The sequence below is a fragment of the Perna viridis genome, chromosome 2 (assembly GCF_037379345.1).
Source record: "Perna viridis isolate PV_CMFRI_1.1 ecotype Kerala chromosome 2, ASM3737934v1, whole genome shotgun sequence".
Lineage (NCBI taxonomy): Eukaryota > Metazoa > Mollusca > Bivalvia > Mytilida > Mytilidae > Perna > Perna viridis.
This window is the reverse complement of record NC_142446.1, coordinates 64,222,192-64,240,914: the sequence shown is the minus strand read 5'-3', so window position 1 is coordinate 64,240,914 and position 18,723 is coordinate 64,222,192. Positions and strand designations below refer to the sequence as shown.

Sequence of the window (18,723 nt, the reverse complement as noted above, 5' to 3'; positions counted from 1 at the left end):
TCACTAAATTACTTATAAATGACTTGAACCTCCGCACGCCAAAGATTTAAAAAATATGCACTTTTTTATGACAAAACACTTGAAATTTCTTTGCGGACCGTCTCAAAACAGCTTAATTTCAACGAAATGAGACCGAATATTCAGAAATGACCTAACCGTATTGATCAAGTCCATGGGTTTGACTAGCCTTTATCTATTATACTTCAAAAGTGTTTAGAAAAGCAGATAAGTCGTCTTGTGATTAAGGAACAAAGTTTGTAGCGGTCATTGCTTCCTTTTTGACTTCCAGTAAAGCTAACAAATCGTAACAAAAATGATCGTGATGCACCGGTAGATCGTTACCTCTGTGAAACTTTTACTACTTATGTACTAAACAATTTGATACGTGTATATTTGTTTGTTTGTTTGTTGGGGTTTAACGTCCGAGCAGCAATATTTCAGCTATATTCAGACGATGAACATGAAATTGATGATAAAATGAACATGAAATGATGATGAAATGAAAAAGGGTTGGGACACAAGGACAATGGGGTCGACAAATTTTGATTGCCACTGGAAATAGGGAGAGGTGGGTAGGGTCGGGCAATTTAGCCTCCTGTGGCGGAGCCCTATGGTTCCTACTCCTATCAAATACCACAGTAGGGTTCTTTAACGTGCGAAGAACGTGGCATCTTTCCCAACACGGTGCACCACTATGGTTTGTGGTCAGGTTTTTCGTATTGTAGCCTGACAACCCCAGCATGTAACACGCCAGGGGTACCCCATTCAACCACCTGGGGCACACATCCCAGTTGCTCTGTGGGCAGAGCGCCCTAGCCCCCGGCTAGGGTTCTCAGCACTATTTAGTCGCCTTTTACGACAAGCTTAGCGCTGCTGCAGGCCTATTCTTTTAACACCCGGACCTGCACGAGGTCGTGTATATTAGAGACTGAAGACTGGGCATCGGCAAATTTCTGACCGGAAATAGTTTTGTATCTATCGGTTTAATTTTACAAAATAAGAGTACAAAAATATATGTGTCTGCTATTAGTCTCTTTCATCCTCCGTATCTGCATTTACTCTGAAAAATAAAAACATATTTTTAGACAATTTTAAACACAAAAATGTATGATCATACCTTAAATATCAAGACGAACGATGGCAAGTTTCTTTGTAAGGTTCAATATATTTTTAAAACGAAAATACAATTTTGACAGAGTTCAATGTGTCACATAAAAGCACGTGGTATTATAATATAGTTTAAAAAATTGATTTGTAATAAGCTGTGTAATTGGTTGGTTCTCTTTGAGCAAATCAGTTTATTTTGACAACTTGCATTGGTACTGTTACATAGTTAACGTCCATCGATGCGCACTCCGCAATTCAAAAAATCCCATGTGTCTGGCAGTTTGCAAGAGTTACAAAAACTTTTAGTTCTTGATTTAGTTGATTTGGGATTTAAGGTACTTATTAAGGAGGTAGACCTAAGATAAAGGACTCAACTCTTTAGAATCATTAGAACGTTTGTATTCAGGCTCTTTATATTAATCTCGTGTAAGCATCAAAGTAACTTGGATTGAGTTCATTCTGTTTCAAACAAGGGCTTGAAAGGTTTTGGTGAATTTCAAATTGAATATGATACAAACATATCACTGATTTCAACACTTACGTCCCTTACCCTAGGTCTACCTCCTTAAGCCTTATTTTTGAAAAAAAAAAAAAAAAAACAAGTTACAAATTACTGCAGCCTATGACATCAAACGTCCTATTATCCGGAGGAAGCTAAACTGATCTTTGGACATATGAATGTTAGATCACAGTTGTCCAAAGGGTAACTGAAGTTGCTTGAAATATCATTAGATACTACTTGAGACAAGCTAATATCAATTTTGGAAAAGTGAACGTTGTGAACTTCTTGCCCAATAGGAAAAGTTCAACAAAAAGTTAATGTAATTCCCTTTGCAGCTATTTAATTTAGAAAGTATCAGTCAACTGTGCAAATTTGGAAAATTTATTTATAGTTTATAGAGTCAATAAAGCGTTTAAAGCATAGTTTGTTTGTTTGGTTTTTCTAAACTATGAATCACCTCTACCGTAGACGATGTAGGAGTCACTTGTACTTCATATTTTGATTCGAATCCATAAGAAAAAAAATAAGGAAGTTTCTAATTTAACAGATTGACCAAATAATATGGTTGGGAACAGTTTATAAGCGGCTTATGAAAAAGTAAGTGTAAACTTAAGCAAATGCAGGTTATTTCGTGTAATCTGTTCAAAAGAGGAGAAAATAAAAAATATTTGGTCGACAGACAGATCCGAAAACTAATCAGCCAATGAAGGGCCCCAGTGTCCATGCTCAACCAGTGAAACTCACAAGTGAAACAGGATACTCAAGAAATGATTGTAAGGCACAGAACATTTTATAGATTATAAATGAAAGGTTATTCATTTTTTATTCCAAATTTTAGCCCAAAAATCATTTATATGTAGCCATGGACAGAAAAAAAAAACATTTACATATGTAATATTTCCACAATTATGTACCAAATGTAACAAATTAAATGTAGATTTTAAAATAAAAGGTTTGACTGCTACGGAAAAAGGCATGTTAGCACTCAGAAAAAAAAATTCTCACTCAACAAAACAATACCACCTCCATCATAAAAAAAACTTCTCCGTGCAGTGCCTAAGAAAAAAATCCTAAATAAGTTAAAACTTAAATTGATTTTTAATGAAAAAAATTGTCTCGGTATTTGCTCATAAAACCAAAGTAAAATTAGTGAATTACTGTTCTTGTTTTTCTGTTATTGAAGCAAAAATAAATTTAAATTAACAATCTTTACTGAAATCCTTTAATACATACATGTATGTTACCAGTATCCCAATATGCTTTTAAAATTACTTACTTCTACCTGGTGGAAGTCCTGCCAAGCCTTTGAGGACACAGAAGCATTTTCTTGCACAATATGCGTATTCCCTACTGTTTCCCGCTCCTTCACAACAGTCTCCACAGGCATCTTCTGATCCTGGCTGTTGGCAATTAATTCGTACGCATGACCAACCGTCTACACTTGGGGAAGCAGCAGTTAGAGCAATAACTGAAATGATAAGAAAATCGTGATTGTGAAATTGTCGGGCATAGCCTGAGCTGTTCTGGTCGAAAATTAAAAAAAAAATAAAAATTCCAAACAAATCCTGTCAAGCAGTATACTTATGAAATCATTAGACCTGATGTTTTCTGGTTGGAGATTATTAGAGGCTTCAGTCATTATTGTTAATGCAGTGTTCTTCGATTCCACTTACCCCCTAGGTCAACAATTGCAATATATTTCGGTATGGATCACTTACATGTATTTATCATGTTCCACTCTGTCTCAACCCAAGTTTTCCTTCTTAAATTTCTGAAAGGATTTATTACATGACGTGGAAAGCATTTTTAATTGCTGACAAGTTGATTTTCATTTCGAGTTTTCTCATAGAAAGTTCAAAATTTAGGAACCATTGTGCAAGAATCAGGCAGTGAAAAGCCCAATATTTTTGTAAATTTGTTTCTTCTTGCCTCATATCATATCTATATATCTAGAAAACAACCAGATAATTATTTCAATATAACACCTGTGTAATAGATATTTCATTACTGCTTAAAAAAGTGCAGGAAAATTTTACTGCTAGTTTTTCATAATGCATTTCAATTAATTTAAAAAAAAACTTTTCATTAATTTTGATGGTTATATCTGGGGGTTATGAGGTATAATACTTGGATAATACAATAAAACCTTTCCTTTTTTTTCAGGTCCCACACATAATACCCGTTGAGATTTTAATTTGCCTGATTCTAATTTCTTAAAGAGGTACTTTAAAAGTTCCAAACTGTTTAAGAATCAGGCAATGGGAGGTACATCATTTTTTCTCCGTTAAGAATTTTTGTTTTGCCTCAAATATATTCAAGACATCTAGAAAACAAGCGATAAGACAATTTAATAGATTTATTCTGAAGCCTTAGTGACATAGATATTTTTACTGGTTATATAGGTAAAAGGTACGGGAAAAATTTCCTGCCATTTTGTCACAGTGCATTTCAACTAAATTTGACCAATCAATATTATAAAAAGGCAAACGCTACAAACACTTTTGTGATTATTTAATAAATTTTATGGAGGTTATGAGGTATAAAAACTTGAATGATGCAATAAAAACTGCATATTTTTTCTTCTTGTGCCACAAATTCTACCCATTTTGCCTGATTCTTAGACAGAGAAATACTGACGTAGTAATCTCCAAAAATAAGACAGGTGATTCGTGGGTGTCAAATACCCACGGTAACAACTTACATAACCAGTCTTAGTTCAGTGGCGGATCCAAGGGGGGAGCCCAGCCCCCATAGAAAATAATAGTTTATAAAAGTTGTTGAAAAATCGTTCAAGACACCAGCAGAATGCAGGATTTGAGGTTTAATATTTCAAAATTTTCTTGGGACAGCATGCCCCAAACCCCCTAGGAAATAAGGATCACTTCGTGATCCTCACCGGTGACCCTGTTAAGAATTTTTTGGGGGGCTCCCTTACCTAAAACTCTGGGTTGGCCACTGTAGTTTTTCATTAATTTTTGTTTGTTGCGCTTTTGAGATAAAAATTGTGTAGATTGTATATACATGAAATTGGCTTTTTGTAAGAGATGCTGTTCTTGATTTGATTTCATTTGGTTGATTTTAGTGGGATATGAATGTAGTCTACGATTTTTCTAAAAGTGCAGACCTGAATGTAGAAATGATTATCGTTATGTGAAAGTAGTATCGCATATGTAGACTGAAAAAAGCATCGTTTTTTGTGAGTACTTCTTCACTATGAATTATCATTGGCAGTGTCAGTTTTATATGGACTGGTACTAAAATTCTGAAAAATCCAACAACACTTGAACTCATGATACAAATGTAATAAGGCCCTTTTACGCGTGGCCATACATGTTACATGCAACTTGTATCATGCATTTTTTGTATCATTGAACAAACACGTATACAACTCGTTCACTTTTCATTCCCGCCAAAATGAAATTCCTTATGATATGAAGAAATTATATTTCCTGTAGTATGTCTAATTCTAACTGTTACGGCATTACATTAGGACTTGAAATGTTCCACAAATCAGCCTCCAGCTCATATGAAATGTAAGAGCCTCCATTTGTTCTTTTAACCAAACTATGTCCTAGCCTCGGACTCCCCTTTTTCCTTTTCAGACATATTTACCATTTGTTTTTTATACTGCTGATGTTGACTTGTGAACCTATGAACTGAAAACTTTTTTTCTCATAGGTCAGAGATAAAATATTGTATGAAACTTGTATCAAAGAATAGAACATCCACCCCAAATAAGTAGCACGCAACTTAGTAAAGTTCCATGACACGCCTAAAGTATTACTGTTTACATGATACCAGCATGCTGTTGCATGTAGCCTAGAAGGCTTTATTAAATATAAAAATAAATAAAAATTAAAAACGTATAGTATAGCATGGTTGCCTGAACAGAGGCCCTGTCCGATAAAGAAATTTAAAAAGGGGGTGTTTCAGACTTGCGCTAAGTTAAAGAAAATTACAATAAAACGTAGAGCATGTTGAGGGTATTGCTACAACTTTTGAGATAGACCCTCTGAATACATGAATTCAATCTTGTCATTTTGCTCCGAATGACCCAAAATTTTTGTCCGAAATTTTGACGTCAATGAAACAATGTAATTTGAAATTTTGACGTCATTAATCTTTAAGTTGGACGAAAATTCAGTAAGAAAACATTGGGAAAATATATTATTTTCATCAATGGTGTCCACAAGTGTAAATACGTCTATATGCCACTGAAAATCGCAGTGTTCTTTTACGATTTTCTCATTTAAACTTGTCATTAAAGTTACCTGATAACACAAAAAGAAGGACGACAGTCTTCATATGGCACATTGTGATCCTGAAAAGAAAAACCAAAGGAATTCCCTGAATAAGGTACCAGTAACTAACATGTAAAACTAGACACAAGTACTGCAAATAATTTAATGTCATTTTGTATAAAATAAAGCCTATATAAGCAGACAAGTAATCCGGCGATGTAGACCGTAGTTTCACCGGCATAAATGTAAATCTATGCTTTAAACCCTTAATACTGTAGCCACCAACCACGAAAACCATGACTTATAACAAAAATCAGTCATGGCAAAATTTGTCTGCCGCAGTCTGTTTCAGACAAAATTACATTCGGTCCAGCAGAAATGTTTAGTTTCTTATTTATTTTTGTGAAAAATAGTAAAAATATACATTTTGGTCCGATTATGGCAATTGACCTCATGGACTTGCTCCACTATCAAATACATGCAGCCCGATTAGTATATTCGTGATCATATACTAGTCGGATCGCATATTTCAGGTGCGGATCCAGGATTTTAGATTAGGGTGGGCGCACAGTTTAAATTTTTGAAAATTTTAAATAAACCATAGGGCAGGTGAGATTAGTTATCACGTTGAATGCCACTGTTTTAGATACTTTGAATGTTTAAATGGATGGAATGCGACAACAATAATTTTCATCGTCTCTTCAGATACTTTATTAAGCGGAGGACAACCCATGCTTTGCGCCCGCCACGTCCCCGCCTGAATCCGCACCTGTATTTAATAGTGTGAGTATGCCCAAGTGGATAGACCAAAATCGATTGTAAATATGGCAAAATTCGCAATTACAGATTGTTGTTTCCTTATAATCTTCATAAAGGTCAATTTAGGTGATTCATGGATCTACTTCTTACAGTGAAACTTTACGTGTTTACCTACTGTAAAATAAATCGTTATCTGTCTCTTCCACGATTTTTTTAAGGTTCCTAATATACGAGTCACGTGAAAACTACTCACATGACATTGAACTAGTTACAAGTGTGCCCTACCATGGAGCCAATATCGACCAATTATTTTCCTCAAGTTATGTATACAATAGCTTTTACTTTCAAAAGAAACACGCTTTCTGATTGGATAATTTTTTTGTCATTTTCACAGGCCAAATGCCATTAAATGATTTCAGTGGTTGCAGGATGAGAAACTTTTGAGAATGGGCCTCTTTCAGGATTTTATAAAAAGGACATTCACAATTTTAAGGGGCCATTTCCAGCAAGAGGTCTCTTGCTCTCCAAACCCTTGAATTTTGAAACTAAAATTGTATTATAAGGAATGATATGGAAAAACCAAAGTGGACAAAAATTTGTATTTTCTATTACAAATTCATTTTCTAATATTACAAATTAGATTTCTTATATCACAAAACACTTTTTAAATATTAAAAATATTATTTTTAAATATTAAAAGTTCAATTGAATTTCTAATATTAAAAAACGATTTTTTAGTATTAGAAATTGATTTTCTAATATTGGAAAATGGATTTGTCGTATTCAATAACAATTTTTTTTTATATTAGAAAATCATTTTGTAATATTAAAAAATGTGATGTTTTGTAATATTGCTATGAATTTTTAATATTACAAAATATTTTCTGATATTAAAGAGTAATCAAGGGAACCAAGGTTACAGCAGTAATCAAAAGAACATAATCCAGGGACAAAGACCAGACATGGAAAACAGACATACACAACAAAGAATATAAAGTAACTTAAATCATACATACAAAACAACAAAAGCAAATGAGCAACTTGGACTCCAATAAAAACTGGGAGCATGGACCAAGTGCACCGGTAGGGTAAGCGTCCTATGCTTTTCTAGAAACACCCGCCGAGTTGCTCATAAAAAGTCAAGTCCGGGGTAGACAAACGATGAAAGGAAAACAATGACCTGTTGAATAAGTCTGTGTTCATGGTGCAGATAGATACACCGTAACGATCCACGAGTTCATGATGACGACCATAAAACTTCTGTAGTCATGACTTCCATCTTGTAGCAACATGACCCTGTTCCAGACGCCTATTTGTTTTCGTTCTAGCGCAATACAAGACAGTCTGCGTAGCTTCGGCAAGCTCTCAAGCTCTGGCATAACGTATCAGTTGTGATATGAACACTCCATACACAGGTGCTGAAGGGATGTTGCCACAGGTGAAAGGAAAGTTGACAATTCTGAATGAAAAGTCATCACGTTTGTCGTAAAGTTTGGTCAATAGTTTTCCTTTACCATCGATTTCTACGTGTAAGTGAAGAGATGAGGCTGACTTCACAGTGTCTATAGAATCCTTTATCAAATGGACGTTTTCCTAAAATGGAGCAGGCATGGCCTAAATAAGCGAGCACCTTGACTGCTTGAGCTGTACAATACATGTACCGTCTGTCTGAGACTCGTAAAAATAGTTAAGGACATTAAATGCCCCTTTGGCACAAAGGAGTGGAGTCGGACGAGAATTTTGAATTTTTGTTTTGCAAGTGCAATATTTTCATTCATAATTTCAGAAGCAAGCGAAATCAATATTTTTTTTCCAAAATCCCAGCCCCATCCACCATTTCCCCTTGCTGACAAAATGGTCGATAACTTTGTAGCACTTCGCCATACTTTACAATTTTTAACTCTTTAGAGTATCTCTAGCAAACATCCTTTTCAATTTTAGCGGGTCAGATATCGGAAATATTACAGCTCTCCACAAATGGTGGGAATATTCTTATCATGTGACGTAAACAAAATTCAAACGGCTGTAAATTTCAAAAAAGAAAAAGAATCCTTTTCCTTAGAAAAGCTATGGGTGAAGTTATTTAGTTAGCTGCGCGGACACCCTGTCCAGCTCTCCAATTTTCAATGCAACAGTGGCATACTCATGCGGCACTGGTCAAAGAGTAGTTCTCAGCAGCAAGCAGTTCTCGCCAACCGATTTTTCATCCTCTCCTGTGAAACAAGTTCAAGTAAAAAAAAATTGTGAAAAAACGTGTAATAGAATATATATATCTTATATGGGAAGATATTGCAAAGCAATAGTATATTTTGAGAGATAACGAAGAGCTTACCTTCTATAGATCTTCAGCAGCGTAGGTGTTTTCTCTTACGTTCACAGATGACGCTTCAATGACGTCACAGTTAGCGCACTGATCTTTTTATTACGATTTTGACGAAAAGAAACTTTTCCATTTTAAAAGAGTTCAATCGAGCAAGACTTTCTGTTTAAAAAGAATTCTTTCATTCCTGATAAAGAACTTTCTACGAGCGAGTCGAGTATTTTTTTAAGGTGCACAAATAATTTACAGCATTATTATTATTATTATTATTTTTTTTTTTTTTTTTGGTTTTCGTTTCCCTAGAACTGTTTGGTAAAATAATCATGAATATACCATAATTTTCTCCTTTAAAAAAAATAGTGTGTGCGTAGATTTTATGTTGAGTTAGATTTAAAAGAATATTTTTGTTCAGAATCAGCTCAGGAACTGGAGTTCATTTTTTTTGTAAATCTACATTGGTATAATGGGAAATATTGATTTTTTTCCATGACTGAATAAAAAGATTCTATTGCCAACATTTTGAGAAAACTATTTTTTTTCAAAAACATCCCAGCCCCACCCCCTAGTAAATAAAATGGTTATGCATTCAGATACAATTAAAAGACAATAAAATGACCTAAAACCTGTATGAGAATTAAAAAAAATATCTTTCCGTGTTGTAACATTATAATCCGCTCAACTTTAGATAACAGTTTGGTTCATTATGTGGAAAATTAATCAGAATCTGTAAACCCACTGAATTTTTTAATTCATCACAAAAATAAGATGTTATCTTCCCGCTGTTTCAAATGTTAAGTCCACTGTTTTTATCATTTTTAACTGGAAAAAAGACAAAAAAAGGAATAAATTTACGACAGCTGTTAATATGTTTCTTTTTTCAAAACTTTAAAAAAACAAACTGCAAAAAAATATTATGTTTTGTATTTTATAGTTTCGATTCAAACAAAGCATTTTTTGACACACCCAAAGTTTGTGATATTGTACGCTTTGCTTAATCACACCTGACATTAACTATTTATATTCATTGTAAAATTGTTTTCGGTGGCAAAATATTATTTTAATATTGGTCAAATATCTATAAGGTATTTGCCAAAATTTGAGGAAATGGGCAACAACAGAAGCAGATACCCTTGTTATTGTGTGTATACAATTTTTGTATTTGTTTCGTGTTTATAGGACTGATTTCACCATAAAGCCTCTAGCACTTTAAATACGGATTAAATACAAAATTTAAACATAGGTTTTAAAATTCGAAATTTTGACTTTGAAAAAAAATTGGATGGCCCTAATGCGCTTCCGTAGTTTTTACTAAAGTTGACCGCCTTTTAAGAGGGATTCCATGCAGAAACCAGGCAGTGGATGGCACATTCCAAAAAATTCATCCATATCATAAATGCATCCTTTCTCAAAGTTGAAAGTTGGTTATGATTGCTTTGTTGGGGAAATTTTGAGTCATTTTCTTAAATTAGCCATCCATTGATTATTTTAAACAAACTTTATACTATTTGACATACATATGACCTATACATTACATTGGAACAAAAAAGATTCAGTGGGATAAAATTTACCCTGTGCAACCCATACCACAGGATCTGCCTGATTTTTACATAGACAGCCTTGTAATATCAACGTAGCCTAATCTCTGCAGTGTTTGATTCCCAAGGAACTCGGTATATCGCGAGATGGTGCACAGCTTTTGGCGGAAAATTTTCCCTGTACTTTTTTGACTTTTTCATTGTAAAATTCAACTTTGCTTTTAACTATAGATATCTGATGAACTTAAAACTTTGCTATTTCATTTTGATTGATTGATTGATAAAGTCCTGTACCTGATACTGGTATGTTTAAGCATTGACAACGACCATGTGGACTACACGCTGGCTCTCCATTGTAGTTATTTCGTTTACAGCACGCCTCGCAATTCAAGCAGCTTTCTTTTTCGCATACACTACTGATTCGGGTGGCTGAAAATGATTTCGTACTTTGTTAGTAGGATAAGATTACTAGTTTGTATAAAAAGACGCTGAAAACTTTTCATGTGAGGTGAACCATTATCTGTTTCATGCATGTGATATAGTATTTTGTAGCACCAGCTAAGAATTATGCAAAATGTGATAAATGGTTGTAAAGTCTACATATCTTTATTTTTGATATTTTTTTTTTAGTAAACTGAAATTAACGTGTGGTTTTTCATATAACCCTTGGTCTTAGAAGATATAAACCATAAAGAATGTATTGTACAATTCGGATAACAGTGTAAATGACATTGGAGTACAGTATAGAAACCATTGGATTGTTGATGTGAACTATCCCCTAAGACTACTCCAGCAATGTTATAGATTGTCTGGCAAGCTATTTTCTGACTTGGTGCCAACCTCTTACGTTTTTTGGGAGTTTCCACCGACCGCCGACAGATTGTTATGAACAGTTCTACACTTCATCATATATATATTAGACCCAAAAGCTACTTTAAAACTTTTAGATTAATCTTCATTGTGCATTTCCGTGATCTTGGATCCATTCATCGTGAGGTACGATGTCTGATTATGCGTCTGCGCAGCTCACTACACGCAACAATGCAACGGTCACAAGGAATTTTACAGTTAGTAGCCAAAAGAAATGTGTAGCCTTTTTGGGATGCATCACATACATTACAGAATTAACATGGTCCTTACAAGGATTGCTACTTAAGTAATCTCAGTGTGATACGGGTTTACACATTCTATTAGAAAGGTTAAAACTATTTTGTGACAAATGTAATTATCTTGTTAATATTGAAAGAACCAAAGTCATGATCTTTAATAAACCTGGAAAACATTGAAAGGATATTATTCTTCACTTCATTATGCACAGTCTATAGAACAGATTTTAGAATGTAAATATATAGAATTATTTTTAAACAGCTTTTTTTTGTTTTTTTCTCCATTACTGCACTTAAAACTTATGTAAGTTACTGGGTTCATCTTCCTTTAAATAATAAAGCTTGTAGCATTGTTGATTATGTCTATCAGGAAAACCTCAGACTCAAAGATACGGTTTATGCCATAAATTAAAACAAATGTTTTCTGTTATTGGTTTTAAACATGTATGGAAAACCAATGTACTTTTTCAAATTCAAACTTTTATTTTACACTACTAAATAGTTAGAAGAGAGATAGAAACAAATGTTATATTATGGTCAAGAGTAACACATCTATCAATGACTTAATGTAAAGAGCTTCGCAGAGCACAGCATAATACGACCACAGCATGTTCACTTGTGGCAAGTGTAGACAAACTATTAGTTTTAGACACACTTAAGCATATGGACACAACAAGTTATTTGCACACTACAGAGCACAATATTTGAAATTCAATATAAGGTGAAAAGGTTCTTTTGTAAAGGTGCTCATCAAATACCGTTGTCTTCAATCCCTGTAACTAAAAAACATAAAAGATGCTAATCTGATAGAAAAATGCTAACAGGGATTTTCATAATGAATCGAATAAAAATCGGACTAAGTGAAAAAAAGATTATCCTTTTAGGGTGTGTCTCCATTTTGCTCCTAATAACTCTGAAAAAAAAAACCGTAAGAGATTTCTGAAACATGATTGAAAAATCCAGGCAGGATTTTCATAAGGAATTCAGTAATAAAACAAATTTACAAATCAGACCAACATTTGAAAACACAAATTAGCCCCTTCTTTTCCAAAGGATGTGGAGAAAAAAACACCAAAAAACAAAAGAGTCCCCCCCCACAATATCCCTAGGGATAATACATTAAAATTTCAAGAAGACTGGACAAGTTTTATCAAAGTTAACGTAAATAAACGAAAGTTAACAGACTACAATGTCGCAAATGACGCCGACGACAGTATGATACCATGGACTTAGTGCACAGGCGGTGTTGCCATAGATGTCACAGCGATACGAGTTCGAGTCCCGCGGAGGGAACGACAAAAAATTTGCATCGCAAATTTGACAGTTCTAACATCGCTGGAATTTTTTCAGATCTTTCTATACGTTTACATATCTTATCTGTATCAATTTGATCCGATGGAGCAGTGTAGCGAATAGAGTCGTCACGTTCTGAGACGTTTGTATAATATTGATTTGTTTGGACATGCATCATTAATTTGATCCTCTATGCTACATAATAACATCTAAATGAACTGTCCCGTGCTGCCATTCATCGTGTGCTAAGTTACAGCCCAAGATTAAGCCTACGAGGAGGAATGACCCGGCTTGCGAAAGCTACATTTTATACAGCCTAGCTGGCCAAGTGGTCTAGGGCGCTGGACTTTGTGCAGGCGGTGTTGCCAGAGATGTCAAAGCGGTACGATTTCGAGTCCCATGGAGGGAACGACCAAAATTTGCATCGCAAATTTGACAGTTCTAACATCGTTGGGAATTTTTTTAGATATATATATATAATTCCTACCGGTGTTATAGAACTATCAAATTTGCGATGCAAATTTTGGTCGTTCCCTCCGCAGGACTCGAACTCATACCGCTGTGACATCTATGGCAACACCGCCTGCACTAAGTCCAGCGCCCTAGACCACTCGGCCAGCTAGGCTATATAAAAATAAAACAACTTTTAATTAGATTGCAAAGCTTTTGTCCTTTATATTTACAACAGCAAAACACACACGTATAAAAATTATGTACAATGTTTTCTAATGTAACAAAAAGAAGGAAAGAGCATATTACAATTTAAATGGAAGGGGATGTGTTTGAAGATAAGAGAAAAATTATGAGTAGATGAGAGACTACAGAAGCTGACTAAGATGCTCAAAAATATTTTGAATGTTTGATAAACTGGTGCAGACCTTCAAATATTTTTGAATTTTGTTCATACATGTTAGTGAAATCATCGCTACCAAACTTGATAGAGTAATTTCCAAATTGTTTTTGTTCATCATGCAGCAAGGCATAATCATTCACGCGGCTATTTAATCACAAGGCGCCGCGAACGGACTTTTGTACTTTCACATTTTCTTAGTTTTCTATATTTTTATAAGAAACACAGCCTCAACAATTAAAAAGGGGAGTCAGGTAAAAAGAAGGTTCTAGGCTAACTTTTAGCTCATTTTTGCTTTGGGCCCCTCTTACATTGAAAAGATTATTTCCATCAGAATCGTGATTATAGATACATGTATATCAACAGCTTCGGTAGTATTTATACATTTTAACATGTTCGATAAACTCGATAATATTTCCGGTCTCAACAAAAATTTTTCTACATATAATTTGTATCTGAATGTAAATAATAATAAGTTTAGCTCAGTTGAACTTACCTGGTTTAGTACTTGCCGTTTCTATTTCCTGGTCAGCTTTACAATGGTCAGAAATCAACAAACAAATACCAAGGAAAACCACCACGATTTTCATGTCTTGTTGTTAAGTCTGTAACGAAATTTAGTTTTTCCCATCAGACCTTACTAACGAATTCGCAAAGTTCAAAATAATTTAACGGCCTCAGCAGTTAGTTATTCGTCAATTGGCGACAAGTTTTGTCCCGATCTATATTTAGTATTTACAACTTGGAACTTATTAAGTATAGACATACTATATTGTTTAAGTAATAAACTAGATTGATACAACCGTCAACCAAAGTACGGTATTTACTACCCTTGCTGGCCTTGCATGAACAAGTAAAATATCATCATGTTCCATTTAATACAATAATGCTAAGAATTAAGTGTAAATTTTGATTCCTCTTTTTCCTATATTAATTACTTCACTGTTTTAGATCGTGGACGCCGTGCACGATCTCTTATGCACATCATAGGAGCTTGCTCCATGTCAATAATGGGGGCAACCCCCTATACATCAATTAGCAACACGTCCTCCCGGTCAACAATGACGTGTACTAGCAAAAGGCAGCCCCTGGCTTCCTATTTCGATAATTTTGGTTTCGAGTACTTCTTGTTAAAAGTCAACTACGTCATTATAACGAATAACTAGGTTAAAAAAAACAAAACAAAACAAAACAAAAAAAAAACAAAAAAAAAAAAAACTTAGCACACTGACACTTAAGTGCTTCCGTAAACCAAATAAGAATTAAATCAAATGTTTTTCTGAAGTAAAATTACTTAAGTTTATAAACATCAGACAGGAGGTGATTCGTGCAAGTCAAAAACTCGCCAAATTTGGTTTTAGTTAGTTACAGACCTCTAATAAAAATTTCGTATTAGTTAGTTACAGACATCATATAAAAACTTGGTATTAGTTAGTTACAGACCTCATATAAAAATTTGGTATTAGTTAGTTACAGACCTCTAATAAAAAATTGGTATTAGTTAGTTACAGACCTCTTAAAAAAATTTGGTATTAGTTACAGACCTCTAATAAAAATGTGGTATTAGTTAGTAAAAGACCTCATATAAAAATTTGGTATTAGTCACAGACGTCATATAAAAATTTGGTATTAGTCACAGACCTCATATAAAAATTTGGTATTAGTTAGTAACAGACCTCATATAAAAATTTGGTATTAGTCACAGACCTCATATAAAAATTTGGTATTAGTCACAGACCTCATATAAAAATTTGGTATTAGTTACAGACCTCATATAAAAATTTGGTATTAGTCACAGACCTCATATAAAAATTTGGTATTAGTTACAGACCTCATATAAAAACTTGGTATTAGTTAGTCACAGACCTCATATAAAAACTTGGTATTAGTTAGTCACAGACCTCATATAAAAATTTGGTATTAGTCACAGACCTCATATAAAAATTTGGTATTAGTTACAGACCAGTCATAGATTTTCATTCAGTTGTTGCATTATTAGATTAAAATTTTATAGATTCTACATTAAATTAGGACTTTGCAAGAGTTATCGTTCTTGATTTGATTTGATTTGGTTGATTTTAGTGTGAGATGAATGTGTGATTTTCTCAAAAATACAGATTTGAATACAGAAAAGAATATTGTTAAATAAAAATAGAGTACCAAAGACAGAAAATCCATTGTAAATTCGGTGGGGTTTTCAATCATCTCTACCATATGCAGTGTCTGACTGGTACTTTTAAAAAGTTAGACGCCCCGTGCAGGGGTGTTAAAAGAATAGGCCTGCAGCAGCGCTAAGCTTGTCGTAAACGGCGACTAAATAGTGCTCAGAACCCTAGCCGGGGGCTAGGGCGCTCTGCCCACAGAGCAACTGGGATGTGTGCCCCAGGTGGTGGAATGGGGTACCCCTGGCGTGTTACACGCTGGGGTTGTCAGGCTACAATACGGAAAACCTGATCGAAAACCATAGTGGTGCACCGTGTTGGGAAAGATGCCACGTTCTTCGCACGTTAAAGAACCCTACTGTGGTATTCTCCCGGAGTAGGAACCATAGGGCTCCGCCACAGGAGGCTAAATTGCCCGACCCTACCCACCTCTCCCTATTTCCAGTGGCAATTCAAGTTTGTCGACCCCTTTATCCTCGTGTCCCACCCCATTTTTCATTTTATCATCATTTCATGTTCATTTTATCATCCACTTCATTGTTCATGGCCTGAATATAGCTGAAATATTGCTGCTCGGGCGTTAAACCCCAACAAACAAACAAAACAAACATAAAAGGTTAGACTATTAAGCAGCATTTTTTCTAAAATTCAGACAAAGTGATTCATGCATGTCAAAACCCACCGATTTAAGTTTTATTTTTTGTTCAGGAAGAGTCAATGATCACGTAATCAGTGTTTGTTTTTCATTTCGCTGTACAGTTGCGCTTTTGAGATAAAAATTATATAGATTGTACATGAAAATGACACCTTGCAAGAGTTATCGTTCTTGAATTGGTTCCATTCAGTTGATTTTAGTGTGAGGTGAATATATGGTTTTTCCAAAATACAGATTTGAATACAGAAAAGACAATTGTTACACAAAAATAATTATTATTATAGTATCTAAAGACAGAAAATTCAATGTGTGTTCGGTGTGTTTTTCAATCATCTCTACCATAGGCAGTGTCTGACTGGTACTTAAAAGGTTAGGCTATCAATATTGCGCCTACGTGTCAAAGAAAAAGTCGTAGAAAATATTTTAAATAGGCATAACAATAGGGAAAAAGAAACGCTAATCATTATAAGAATGAATAGAAAAGGAAAACAAAAACGAAAAAGTAAATAACCCTGAAAAAGGGGAAGAAATATTTTAATTTAGAATCTCCAATCAGTATTCTTTTCTATTATTATTTCAAATTCAAATTTGTATATTTTTAAAATACATATACCATACCTGTTAATCCGATAGCATAAATCCCAGATATCTTTTCGCCAGAGAACTGGACTCGTTAATCGTATTTATGCAAAACGAAATATTTTTTTTTTCAAAATGTGCAGGCCTTCACATGCTGCAACCAATCGTCCATAGATTAAAAAGGAGAGTGAACACTTTCAACAGCTTGCTACAATGATTGTAAAACCATGCAACTTGATAGCTATCGACTTTTCCATTTATATGTCTAGAGGAGCTCAGTTATCTTCCAATTTAATGATTTAAGTTAGTATAGCGAATTAGTCAGTGGTAGATACAGAAATGTTGAAAAAAAAAACGGGGGTCCAGGCTATAAGTGTAATTTGCTCACTTTGCCCAAATTGTGCACGAGTGGGAGGTTCCAACCCTGGGACCCCCTCCCTGGGTTCCGTCACAAATTCGAGCTGTGAGAAACAGTGACACAAATTAAAGGTGTATCAAGAGGAAAAAGGTCTTTGAGTTAATCATTTCAATATATATAAATAAATAGGGAAAGCACGCGTACTTTACCATATCAACAAACTTATCAGTTTCTTTTTTTAATTCTTCTATTTTTTTAGCATGAATACAAGATCAACTCTGCGGCGTAGCCGGAAATTTAAGATATGTAAGCAGGGGGTCTGGGGCGCGTCAGCTCCCCAAGATGCTGAGCATAATTTTCAAATTACATATCAAATAACATTTTTTTCATTAAGGTAACAGCTTTGACCATCCATTTTAAAACTTGTTAAATGTTTAGAGGAAGGTGTATAAATTAAAAGAATCAAAGCCAGCTTTGATTTTTTCTTTTTTCTCGTTTTTCATACTTTTTGTTTTCTTTTTTTTTTGTCTTCTGATGTTTTTGTTTGTTTTTGTTTGTCAACCCTCTTTAATTGAACCGACATAACGCAAGCATAAAGAAACCTGTTTGACGGTAAAACATCAGTAATTTCATCTGAAATTATGCTAAAACAGTTTGCACAATTACACTCGTCGAAGATATGCTGTCGTAACTCGTTTGAGGGACTGCTTTGTAGATGGTCAGACAAAATCCTATCATTTTCTGCCCTAAATTTGTTAATAGCAATGAAATTACTTTTATCTCGGTATGACCACGTAGGTGAATATTCTGCTTTCCACACGAATAAATAGTCTTCAAAATACTTTTCAAGATAGCCCCGTTTCTTAATATTTTATTTTGAAATGAGCAACATCATCCCTTTCACCTTCAGCAATTTTCATAAAATTTTCACTCATTTCAATACACTTGTCATGACCAGATTGGCCCAAGCATCGTTTTATCAAAGTTATCAAATTTGCCCAATCATTTACAGGGGTTCTTACAAAAGCATGATCAGAACTATTGAATAAAACGCAATACAAACAAATCACTGCATTTTCTGACATTTTCTGAATATCTTAACCAACAATGTTTATCGAGCCATGTTCGATTAAAACCCCTTATCACTCCCCGAATTTCTGTAAGAGGAAAATTTTGTATTTAATACAAACGAATCGGGAACAACCCATTTATTTTTCAGTAGAAAGAACTTTTGTTTGTCGTCAACCTTCCCCCAG

The 18,723-nt window shown here is 34.4% G+C and overlaps 1 long non-coding RNA gene across 2 annotated transcripts; it reads right to left on the bottom strand.

Moving 5' to 3' along the window:
* Positions 1-964: 964 nt before the first annotated feature.
* Positions 965-17,305, bottom strand: LOC148626459 (uncharacterized). 2 transcript variants are annotated; one of them, XR_015920072.1, is made up of 7 exons: positions 17,149-17,305; positions 14,210-14,318; positions 10,759-10,893; positions 8,942-9,748; positions 5,881-5,930; positions 2,886-3,077; positions 965-1,060 (listed from the first exon to the last, which is right to left on the bottom strand). It is a non-coding gene; the product is annotated as an uncharacterized LOC148626459 (long non-coding RNA). The 2 variants fall into 2 exon arrangements; XR_015920073.1 differs by lacking the exons at positions 10,759-10,893; positions 14,210-14,318; positions 17,149-17,305 and having other exon boundaries at positions 8,942-9,049.
* Positions 17,306-18,723: the final 1,418 nt, after the last annotated feature.